This window comes from Peromyscus leucopus, chromosome 22, assembly GCF_004664715.2.
Source record: "Peromyscus leucopus breed LL Stock chromosome 22, UCI_PerLeu_2.1, whole genome shotgun sequence".
NCBI classification, from domain to species: Eukaryota; Metazoa; Chordata; class Mammalia; order Rodentia; family Cricetidae; genus Peromyscus; species Peromyscus leucopus.
Window position 1 is genome coordinate 21,378,963 of NC_051081.1, and position 11,374 is coordinate 21,390,336.

An 11,374-nucleotide genomic window follows, 5' to 3' on the forward strand; every position below is an offset into this window, starting at 1 on the left:
GTGGCACCTGTCTGCTTTCGATTTTCTGTCCTGGACCCTGTGGGCGGGGGTTGTGTCCTGTGCTCTGTGCCCGGCTAGCAGAGGGTTTTTTTTTTCCTGGCCTGGGGGAATGATTGATGGCGGAGAGCCAGTGGGGTAGGATGGAGAGGCTTTGTTGCCCGAATGCTATTCCCATGACTCTCCGACTCCGGCCCTTCTTCCTTCCTCTGGTCTTTATCTCCTTCACGCACTTTGCCCCCCTCTTTGGTTTCTCTTCTCTATTTTTCCTTTCTCAATCTGGACGAAGCCCTCCCCGCTGACCACAGCCTGGAGGCTGGCGTTGTACAACGTCCTTAGAACAGGGCCTCCAGGCCTCCATGGCTGGGTCGCAAATACATGGCCCGCGCCCGCCTCACCGCTCATGACAGACACTTGTACTAGGGCTCTTTCCGCAGCCCCGAACTCCTGCTCAGCAGAGGAGGTGGATGGATGTGTCGCCTTGGCCCGACAGCACTGTCTTAGCCTCTGGGAGCCCTTCTGTAGTGACCTTCACCCCTGACTGCTCAGTCGGAGTAACCTGGTCACTTCTCAGATAGACTGACTTCTTTGATGTGAAGTGGACAGGCCAGGGATGCTTATAAAATCTCCCCAGGGGGCTGGAGAGATGGCTTAGGGGTTAGGAGCACTGGCTGCTCTTCCAGAGGACCTGGGTTCAATTCCCAGCATCCACATGGCGGCTCACAACTGTCTGTAACTCCAGTTCCAGGAGATCTTCACACCAATGCCCATAAAATAAAGTTAAATAAATTATATATATACATATATGTGTGTGTGTGTGTGTGTGTGTGTGTGTGTGTGTGTGCTGTCTGTCTGTCTGTCTGCCTGTCTATCTGTCTCCCCAGGAGGAGTCGTCCCTGACTCTGTGGACAGGATTGAGAGGACTGCTTTCCTGAGGGAAGAGTGTCATCACAGAAAGAGCACTGGGTCCCACACAGGAACCCTGGGCTGGAATGGTGATTACTCTAAGGTATCCCTGGCTCAATGGAGTATCCCCGGCCAAGTCCGTTTCTCCAATCATTGAACAAGAGCACCCTGGGGAGAAATGGCTGAGTAAGGGAACCAGAGATTGGAAGGGGTCAGGCCAATCTACTAAACTAGCCCTTCATTCCAGAAATGAGGGGGCTTTAGAAGACACTGGTAACCACCCAGGGCCTCCCAGCACTGGGGCAGGGGCAGGCAGAATCCAGGTCAACCTTTGGGATGCTTTCCTATATAACCCGGTTATCTGGGACCCTCAATGAGTTGTCTGCAAGATCCCGCCCCTCTCTGGATTCAGTGAATTGTCTATAAATTTCACCCCTCTCCGGACAAGGTGGGCAGAGGGTAGGGGGACTGTGTGCGCCTCTCTCCACTTTCGGAGGGCATAGTTTCTTCCAGAGCCTAGATGGAAACGGTGGTTGGAGCTGGAGGGTGTTGGCTTCGGCCAAACTTTGCAGAATAACCTTCTCAGAGCTGCTGACCTTCTGCAGACATTTTGCAGGCCCTCTGGGCAGAAAGGGGAAGTTTTGGCTGTATTTAGAAAGCCGGTCACAAACAGGAATGGCGAGGGGGGGTGGGGGGTGGAGTGGGGGGTGAATGGGTGGGGTGGGGGATGGAGGGGTGGAGGTGAGGGTGATGGAGGCCACAGCTAGAGGAGCTGGGGGAGGAAGGCAGGCAGGCAGTCATCCAGAAGAGATCCAGCAGGGGCTTCAGGACAGAGGTTTGATTTGGATCCATGCTTTGTCACTTGAACTAGATGGGGGGGATGGGTCAGAACAAGAGGAGGAAGGGAGAGAGAAACGGGCATCGGGAGGAGAGAGAGAGTTCTCAGCCAGGATGCCTGGCTTTTTTAATGCTGGAAGGAAAGGTGAAATGTGCTGGGCACAAGCCAAGTCACCTCAGAGGCCCAGGTGATGACTGCCCCTGAGGGGACAGAGAGGTAGGACAGAGGCTGGGAAGGAGGAAGCTTTGGGTGCCCAGCCCCCCATAGGAGGTCAAAGGAACAACTCAAGTCACCATAATAAGATACCCTAAACTGGATGGTTGATTGACAGCAGATATTCCCTGCTCAAGTGCTGGAGCCTGGCAGTGATGGGTGGGGATGGAGGAACCGTGACTTACTTACGTCAACCTGCAACACTCTTCCAGAAGGTCTTGCCCCCCACCAGAAATGTGCTTGAGCAGAGCTGTTCTTCCAGAGGGGTTCCTGTGCCCAGGACCAGGAGAAGACTCCATCCCAACATGGGGCATGTTATGCCAGCCCCCGAAACCACGTCACAGTCTTTCTCTAAGCCGTAGCAGAAGGACCCGCTCTGAGGATGTGCGTCTTCACTGGTGCTGACTCCACCACTGACCATCCGAGGTCAAACAGCCAGCTCGGTGTGCCCTGGTGAGGACAGCTGCTCACCTCAACCCCACTCAGGACTCCGCTTGAGTGCCAGTGTGTGTCAGCTGCTGTGAGAAGTGCCATAGGTTAGACCACGGAGTCCCTTTCCTCGCGGAACCGGCGTCTAGTGGGGCTCATCGTGGGCCAGTGTTTCTCCCAGGCCGTGAGGATGGCCAGGGGGAGGCGGGAGGGAGCGAGACTTCTATCTCTCATCTCCTTGAGGAGACAATAATCAAACACTTGAAACGGTCGGAGAGTGAGGCAAGGATTAAGAAGTGCACTGTTGAGAGCTAAGAACCTGTTGGTCCAGGCTAGGTGGCCCAGTTGCCGGGCCTGGCTGCTCGTTCACTAACTAGCTTTGGCTAAAGAAAAGACTCACCAGCTCTGGCATGAGTGTGTAGGACTGTAAAAATCCATGTGGGCTCCGCTATCTTCCTTTATTTTTGTTTTTGTTTTCCAAGACAGGGTTTCTCTGTGTAGCTTTGGTGCCTGTCCTGGATCTCGCTCTGTAGACCAGGCTGGCCTCGAACTCACAGAGATCCACCTGGCTCTGCCTCCCAGGTGCTGGGATTAAAGGCGCGCGCCACCACAACCAGCCTTTCCTTTATTTTTCAGAAAAGTTCTCTTGTAGCTCAGGCTCTAACTTGCTATGTAGCCACGGCTTGACCTTTCATTTCTGATCCTCCTGCCTCCACACCCCGAGTCCTGGGATTACAGGTCTACACCACCACACTGGGTTTTGTTTTGTTTAATCTCCTGTTTTTCTTGATCCAGTCTTCCCACTGATCATTTCTCTCTCCTTCCTTCTCCCTCAGCACTGGAATCCGTCCACGGGTCGACGACTGGATGCGGGTTTGGGGGATGTTGAGCAGTCACAAAGCACAAGGTTAGCTGAATTCAGAGACCAGTAACGCACAACTTGCCCTTAAGGATCATCAAACCAGTTTGGGGTTCACAAAATGCTTTAATGGAGGGCAGTGGGGGTTGTTTTCTGAGTGGGAATGTGTTAGGGGATGTGGTTGCAGGCAACAGAGAAGTGGGTACCGTGCCTGGGTGTGGGAATGCTGACGCCGTGGTGTGCGTGTGCCCAGCGGCTGCAGAAGACTGGAAGGCTAGCAGAAGGCTGGCATCGCTACGTCGCCTTTCCCCCAGAGTCACCCATTGTTTCCGTTTCTGAAACCACCTGAGAAAAAAGTTAGACATCTCGGACCTTTTCCTTTTAATTACCTGGTTGGGGGGGGGAGATAATTTCAAGGACATTCTTTAACATTGCTTGCTTTCCTTGCAGCTAAGCCTTCCTCCAGACCCAGGTGTTCTAGCTTGTAAATAAAGCTTATTTTGCGGGACTCAGCTCGACTACCCATTTGTATGATGCCGGGCTGGTGTCCCAGCCACTGGGGTCTTCTCAAAACTGTGTTGGCCTCAGGGGCCCGCGCTTGAGTTTGCTTTTCTAGCTGGTCTGCTCCCTTAGAGGCCTGGCTGGGCCTTGACTGAACTCTGTTTCGCTTTGTTTTCCTCCACTTTGTTCTAGAATTTTCTGTGCATTTTCCCACCCACAGATGTGACTGTCATATGATATTGCCTTTCCAGTGTCCGACATGGTATGTTGACTACAGAGGCAGTTTGGTCAGGCACCCTCTGTGCCTTGGAGGCCAGAATAGGCCCCTCGGCAAACAAGGAAGGCTTCCCGTCTCCATTTTGCCAGGAGGACTGGGGCTCTTTGGTGGTCTGGCTCGTTGTCCTGTGGTCCTGCTCAAGCCTGGAAGTCTTAGGCAAAGGGAACATTTTCCAAAGCACAGCCGAGGGACAGAATGTCTCAGGGAGATGGGCTGGTCTGGGCAGGCAGGGTTTTGGAAAACCCCCTGCTTGTTCTGGGAGGGATTCAGAACGCTGAGGTTTTGGAAAACCATGGTGCTGCTCCGGGGAGGAGGCATGAACTGGTGCCTAATGCCTTGGGTTCAGTAGTAAAGGTGAAGGCCAGCCTTGCCAGCCTGGAACCTGGGCCTCTGCTAGGCCTGGGCGGGGGGTGGGGGTGGGAGTGGGGGACACTGGCCTTGGAAGAGGAGTGGAGCCCACAGGCCTGGTCCTCTGAGTGGTGAGAGGCTGGTGCCACCACCAGCCATGACTGAGGTTGGTGGGCGGTTGCTTGACACAAAGCCAGGAAGCCTTTGGGCCTGGTCTCGAAGGCACCTGGGATGAATCGGGCAGGAGAACCCCCGATGACCTCTTGAACAGAACACGCCAGTCTTTTTGACCTGCTAGACCAGTCTCAGTGAGGGACTGAGACACCCAGTCCAGGACTGAGCAGCCCGGGAGGGCTTGGGCTTCTGAAGGCCGGAGCCTCCTGTTTTAGCAGTTTCTACACTCCCCTGCTTTTGTTCACAATCAGACAGCTCAGGGTCCAGTGCCAGCTCCGTTCGGTGATGCAGGCCAAGTCAATTCACCTCTGTAGATGGTCTCTTCGCCCATGACCTGGGGTGGTGGAGCTGAGCGATCTTCCGCAGCTGTATTAAGTGGTGATCTAACTCTCAGAGGGCTTCGGAGGGCTTGAAGAACAAGAAAATACAGACGTCTAAGACCCCCAATGTATTTTGTTTTAAAAATAATTTTATTTATCTTTACTGCGGGATGGGCGGGTGGGTGAAGTGCTTGGGGTGGAGATGGACACATGCAGAGGTCTCTCCTTTCATGCTTCGTGTGGGATACAGGGACTGAGCGGAAGTCTCCAGGCTTAATGGCAGGCACCTTACTGAGCCATCTCGTAAATCAGGCTCACACTTTAGAAGTTAGATTTGGTAAGGGTACATGAGGCCCAGGCAAGCGCCCCCACCTGTAACTCCTTGGAGGCCCTGACTGTAACTGCTGATACCACAGACCCATTCTTTTTGGTGTTGGGGAGGGCCTGACACAGGTCGGGCCTAGCCTGAGCAGGTACCGTCCATCTACGCTCCCCTAGAAGCCAGCCTAGGCGCGTGCCATCCCCATTTCCACGGCTCCAGCTCCTGGGAGCCCGACGGAAATCACAAGGCCTGCAGGAAGTCCTGAAGCCTTCAGAAGGGACCCTGGGCCCTGCTCACCCCGGCTCCCGGCCACCCTGATCCCCGATCTCTCGGAAAGGAGAGAGAACTCAACTCCGGGTCTCCTCGCCCGGTTCTCCCACAGCGCTGACGTTGCCCTGCGGCCCAGCTGGCTGCAGTTTTTTCGCAATAACAATATCCCGGGGAGGGGAGGAGCGGCGGGGTGAATGGGCGCCTTTGTCCCCGATTCTGTGAAGGCCGATTAATTATGCGCCGCGGAGCGCGGGAGCGCGGCCGTCCGGCCCCCTGCGCGCCTGAAAGGCCGGGGCTTGGGAGCATCGGCTCCGCGCCGCCGCACAAAGGGCCGCGCATTAGGAGCCCGGCAATTACCCCGCAGTTTGGATGTGTCCTTGTCTCGCTGACACCGGGCCCCCCCTCTTCTCCGGGCGGCTGCACTTTGAGGATTTGCAAGTCCTTTCTTGGTTGCTAGGGGCGACTGGGTAGAGGGGTTGGGAGCTTGGGGTGGGGTGGGGTGGGGTGGGGGGCACGCCAAGCCTGTCCAGTTGCAAGTGTCCCGGCCGGGGTGGGGGAGGGGCGGGAGGGTGTCACCCTGGGGACCTGGACCTGAGGGCTGATGTTTCCTCTAAAGCTGGAGCTCCCGCTCAGGGTGCTGAGGACTCCCTGATTTAGTCGGCGTGTGTACGTGTGTGTGTGTGTGTGTGTGTGGGTGTGGGGGGTGCCTTTTAAGCACCACAGGTATAATTTTTAAAACTTAGCGTGAAAGAGGAGAACAAAACGCATAGTTGTTTTTTTTTTTTAAAGCATTTAAATTTATTATTCTTTTGTGTGTGCACGCACACACGGGCCCTCGCTTGCCACGTTGCACGCTGCGCACGTGGAGGTTCAGAGGGCCACTTGTGGGAGTCTGTTTTCGCTTTCTAGCATGTGGGTCCTGGGGGATAGAATTCAGGTCGTCACATCTGCGGCAAATGTCTACCTGCAGGGCCTTCTCGAAGGCCCTTTAACGCACAGCACAGCTCCCCAGTGTGCGTTTTGCTCCGTGTCCCTAACATCACATTGGCATACAGAACAGGTCCATCAGTCCAAAAGGTTCCCTGAATCCTCTTTCTAGCTCCCCCTCCCCACCCCCGAACTCCTGTCCCACCCTCCCAGGCTCTGCCCTTCTGAATGTTGACACATCCCTTAAATGTCATCTGGCTTTGGATTTGAAGATGGATGGAGTCACACAGTGTGTCTCTGATTTCTCAGCAGTGTTTTTGAAGTCCGTACACAGTGTGTATTCATAGTTGGTTTCTTTTTTATTAAAAACAGCTTATCTGTTTGCCTGACACTTTGACGGCTTCTAAGTTGTGGCTGTTGGAAGTAAAGCTGCTGTGATTGTTTTGTGTAGATCTTTTTATGTGTGTCTTTTGGGTAAATATATCTAGGAGTGGAGTTGCTGGGTCCTAGGGAAGGCATTTTGTTGTAAGAGAAAGCAGCTGTCTTCTCTTCTTTCTTTCTTTTTTTTTTTTTTTTTTTTTTTGGTTTTTCGAGACAGGGCTTCTCTGTGTAGCTTTGTACCTTTCCTGGGACTCACTTGGTAGCCCAGGCTGGCCTCGAACTCCCAGAGATCCGCCTGGCTCTGCCTCCCGAGTGCTGGGATTAAAGGCGTGCGCCACCACTGTTGGCTTCTTTTCTTAAGCATCTACACTCTGTGCATGTTTATACTCCATGAAAAGTGTATGGGGTGTTCCAGTTACTCTACATGCTTGTCTGCACTTGGTATTGTCAATGTCTTTTGAGTTTAGCTGTTCTAACATGGAATCTCACTGTGTTTTTTGTCTTCTTTGGGAGGCTGGGTGATTTTAATGCCTGAGCTCCCAAGGACTGACTATACAGTATCGTTGTGTGTGTGTGTGTGTGTGTGTGTGTGTGTGTGTGTGTGCAAGTGCACTCACCTATATGGAAGCCAGAGGAGGACACTAGTGTCTTCCTTTACCACTCTTTGTCTTGGTCCCTTGAGACAGGGTCTTTCACTGACATGAAGCTTGCCAGGACAGCCTGTGGGATCTGGGACTTGAGGCAACTTCCTGTCTGTCTCCCAACATGGGCTACAAGCATGTGTGGACATACCCAGCTTTCAATGTTAACTGTCCCCTTCGATGGCACTCTGCCTGTGCTGTTCCGCACAAACACCTCACTCGTCTTACTGATGTGTTCCTTTCAATATCCCCCTTATTCTTCACCTACCACCCTAGGATTCCCATCCCTACGTTAGCAACCACATGATCGTGTTTGACGTCACAACTTTGGACGTTGTCTTAGTTACTTTTCCTATTGCTGCGATAAAATACCCTGGCAAAAGCAACTTCGGGAAGGAGGGGTTTGTTCAAAGGTGAGGTGGCTGGAGGTGGAGCCCTGGAGGCAGGAGCTTGAGGCAACTACTTATTTTGCATCTACACTCTGGGAACAGAGATTAACATATGCTCACGTTTGGCTACCTTCTCCTTTGTATGCAGTCCAGCATCCAAGCACAGGGAATGGGGTCACGCACTTTTAGGGTGGGTCTCCCCACCTCAGTTAACCTAAAAAAGATAATCCCTCACAGGCATGCCCAGAAGATAATCTAAATAATCCTTCACTGTGTTTTTAGGGTTCACTGCCTTGTTGGGTGTGCTTTTTAGTTAATTATGCATCCACTCGGTTTTATTTATTCTTCCTACTCATTCCATTCCTTTGTTTGGTTTTGTTTTGCAGACAGGGTTTCTCAGTGTAGCTCTGGCTGTCCTGGAACTTGATCTGTAGACCATGCTGGCCTTGAACTCAGAGATCCACCTACCTTTGCCTTCAGTGTGCTGGGATTAAAGTTGTGCGCCATCACCGCCCAGCTTCATTCCATATCTAAAGTGAAGTATGTATTCAGAAGATTTCTCAGGTCCTGCCAAGCCCCTGCAGTCCCGAAACCCACTTATAAAATAATCATTCAGAGGCTTATATTAATTATAACTGCTTGGCCATTAGCTCCAGCTTATTACTGACTAGCTCTTACACTTAAATTAACCCATAATTCTTATCTATGTTTAGTCACGTGCCTGGGTACCTTTTCTCAGTTCTGCCTTGACATCTTGCCTCCTCTGTGTCTGGCTGGTGACGCCTGACTCAGCCTTTCTTCTTCCCAGAATTCTCCTCTTCTGCTCGCCCCACCTATACTTCCTGCCTGGCTACTGGCCAATCAGCATTTTATTTATCAACCAATCAGAGCAACACATATTCACAGCATACAGAACAACATCCCACAGCAGAAGAAGTAAAAGAGAAAGACAAGCCAAAGAGAGGGCTAGAAGAGGACTTGTCCTCAAGAAGCTACCCTGGGATGGAGGTGTGCTCCCCCCCCCCACTTTAGAAGTGCATGTCTGTGCATGCACTGTATTCCCTCGCTTGAGGAATGGAGCAAGCTAGGAGACAGAGTTACAGGCAGTTATGAACTGTCCAATGTGGGTGCTGGGAACTGAACTCTGAGAAAACAGCAAGTATGCCTAACTGCTGATCCATCTCTCTAGACTTCTAAGAATCTGACTCCTTAGGTGCTAAAAGGTGGCATGTTGGGCTGGGGGGATGGCTCAGGGGGTCAAGGCACTTGCTGCCAAAACTGATGCTCTGAGCTTGATCCCTGGGATCCATATGGTGGGAAGAGAGAGCTAGCTCCTGAAAGTTGTTCTCTCTTATACACACACACACACACACACACACACACACACACACACACAGAGAGAGAGAGAGAGAGAGAGAGAGAGAGAGAAGAGAGAGAGAGAGAGAGAGAGAGACAGACAGACAGACAGACAGAGACAGAGAGAGAGAGTAAATAAGTAAATGTAAAAAAAACCCCAACAACTAGAGATAGTTTCCCCCTCACTGTGGTTTCAATATGATTTAAGGAGAATAACAAAGACTAGAATTACATAGAATTAGCCCAGCACACCTTTAATCCCAGCACTCTGGAGGCAGAAGCAGGGTCTCTGTGAGTTCAAGGCCGGCCTGGTCTACAGAGCGAGATCCAGGACAACCAGGGATACATAGTGAAACCCTGTCTCAAAAACAAAACAAAACAAAATGTAGAAGAGGGAGAGGAGAGGGAGAGGAGAGAGAGGAGGAAGGAGAGGAGAGAGAGGAAGAAGAAGGAGAAGAAGAAGAAGAAGAAGAAGAAGAAGAAGAAATAACTATTAAATGAGAGTTGTAGTTCCCAGAAGGGAGAAAACTCTGTGGGAGGTGGTCAGAGAGGACTTCCTGGAGGGGGCAAAGGCCAGGATTGACTAGCGTGCAAATTCCAGGACAAGCCTTTTGAAAGAACTCCCCGTGGGTGTTAGGATGGTCCCCAGAGAAAAGGTCCCAACTGTGAGCCACACAACCCTCCAAGAGCTATCTACAATAGTTCCATGCCTTGTTTAGGACTCATGTCTCCAGGAAGGGCCAATAGGTCATGGATGGTTTTCCCACAGCATCCTGAGAGGCCAGCCTGCTGTAACCATCCACAAAGGAGATCCCTGAGTGTTCAGCCATCTTATCCCTCCCTCCAGATGCAGCAACACAAGACAGCTGCCGTGCACCAAAGCTCTTGGGTATCAGTGTTGTTCGCACTCAGAGAGACTCAAGTTCAAATTCTTCTCCTTAGGAGGACTGTCACTGGAGGCGGGAGCCATGAGTCATCCACCTCTGTAGCACTGTCAGAGGCTGTGAGGTGATCAGAGACGAAGTGAGACAAAGATCACGACATTGGCTGGCAGTATTGTGTGTGTGCGCGCGCGAGTGCGTGCGTGCACGTGCATGTGTGTGTGTGTGTGTGTGTGTGTGTGTGTGTGTGTGTCTACTACCACGGCACATATGTGAAGGAGAGGACAACCTTGGGTCTAAGTCTTCAGAGGCAGGGCCTCTGGTTCACGGCACACACTAGGCTACCTGGCCTCCACTTGGTGTGCTGTGGTATTGTGAGCACCCCACCCCCCAAGATTCTTCCTCTCCAGACTGTGGAATGTTGACCTGAGGTGGAGCCTGGGAAATGCTGGCATGTTTGCTTTAGTGGGAATGTTCTAGTGAGGAGAGATATTTAGCTCCTCGGACCTGCCATGGCTTCTGCCTTCCCAGGGGTTCAATTGCTCAATTTTTCTCCCCCTGGAAATTTAATAAATCTGTTATTATGGTTTGTCAGGTTGATTTCTATGGCTTGGGATGTGAAGTAGGTTAGTACATTATCTTGTTGCCTTCCCAGCCCTCCCCTGCTGTTGCTCAGAATATGGTGTCTTCACTGAGTTAAAGGAAGGAGCCCCCTTTCTGGGTGGGCAAATTAGAAAAAGCTGCGCTTTCCTTGTGGCAGACATAACCTCTCATCAGGGCGAAATTCTCGGCGGGTGGAATGTGAGGCTGGGTTTCAGGCCTCTCTCCAGTGCCGACTGTGGTCAGGCCCCACGGCGCAGTGCACGGTGGCCCTGCCTGCCTGCCTGCCTGCCTGCCTCCTGTTTCCTGGACGATTTGCCGTCTGCCCCAAAGTGTCCTTCAGAATAGGAAGTATTGGTCCAGGTTTTTTGAGATAGGGTCTCAGGTAGAGGTTGGCTTTGATCCTTCTGCCTCAGCCTCCCAAGTGATCTGAATCTTCTGGTGAACAACCTCCGGGCTTTAGAGGAAGCTTCTCCTGAGCCCATTCCCAGGCCAGTGCTGGGACTGAGGCCATGACCTCATGCGGGCTCGGTACACACTCCACCACTGAGCTCCATCCTCAGTCTGACAGACACTCCTGAAAGGTCCCAAGGATACTCTTCCTTCCCACACGGGGACAAGTTGACAAGACAGTGCCTTGCAGGCAATGGGGACAGTGACATGGAAATCACCCCCAAGGGACTGGTGACTACAGGAAGAAAGATCCCAAGGGAGGCCTCAGCAGTTCCCTTCACAGCCAGGCTGC

The 11,374-nt window shown here is 52.2% G+C and overlaps 1 long non-coding RNA gene across 1 annotated transcript; it reads left to right on the forward strand.

Annotated features, from left to right (window-relative positions):
• Nucleotides 1-1,654: 1,654 nt before the first annotated feature.
• LOC119086496 lies at nt 1,655-3,745 on the forward strand. Its single transcript, XR_005089794.1, has 3 exons — nt 1,655-1,738; nt 2,167-2,407; nt 3,220-3,745. It is a non-coding gene; the product is annotated as an uncharacterized LOC119086496 (long non-coding RNA).
• Nucleotides 3,746-11,374: the final 7,629 nt, after the last annotated feature.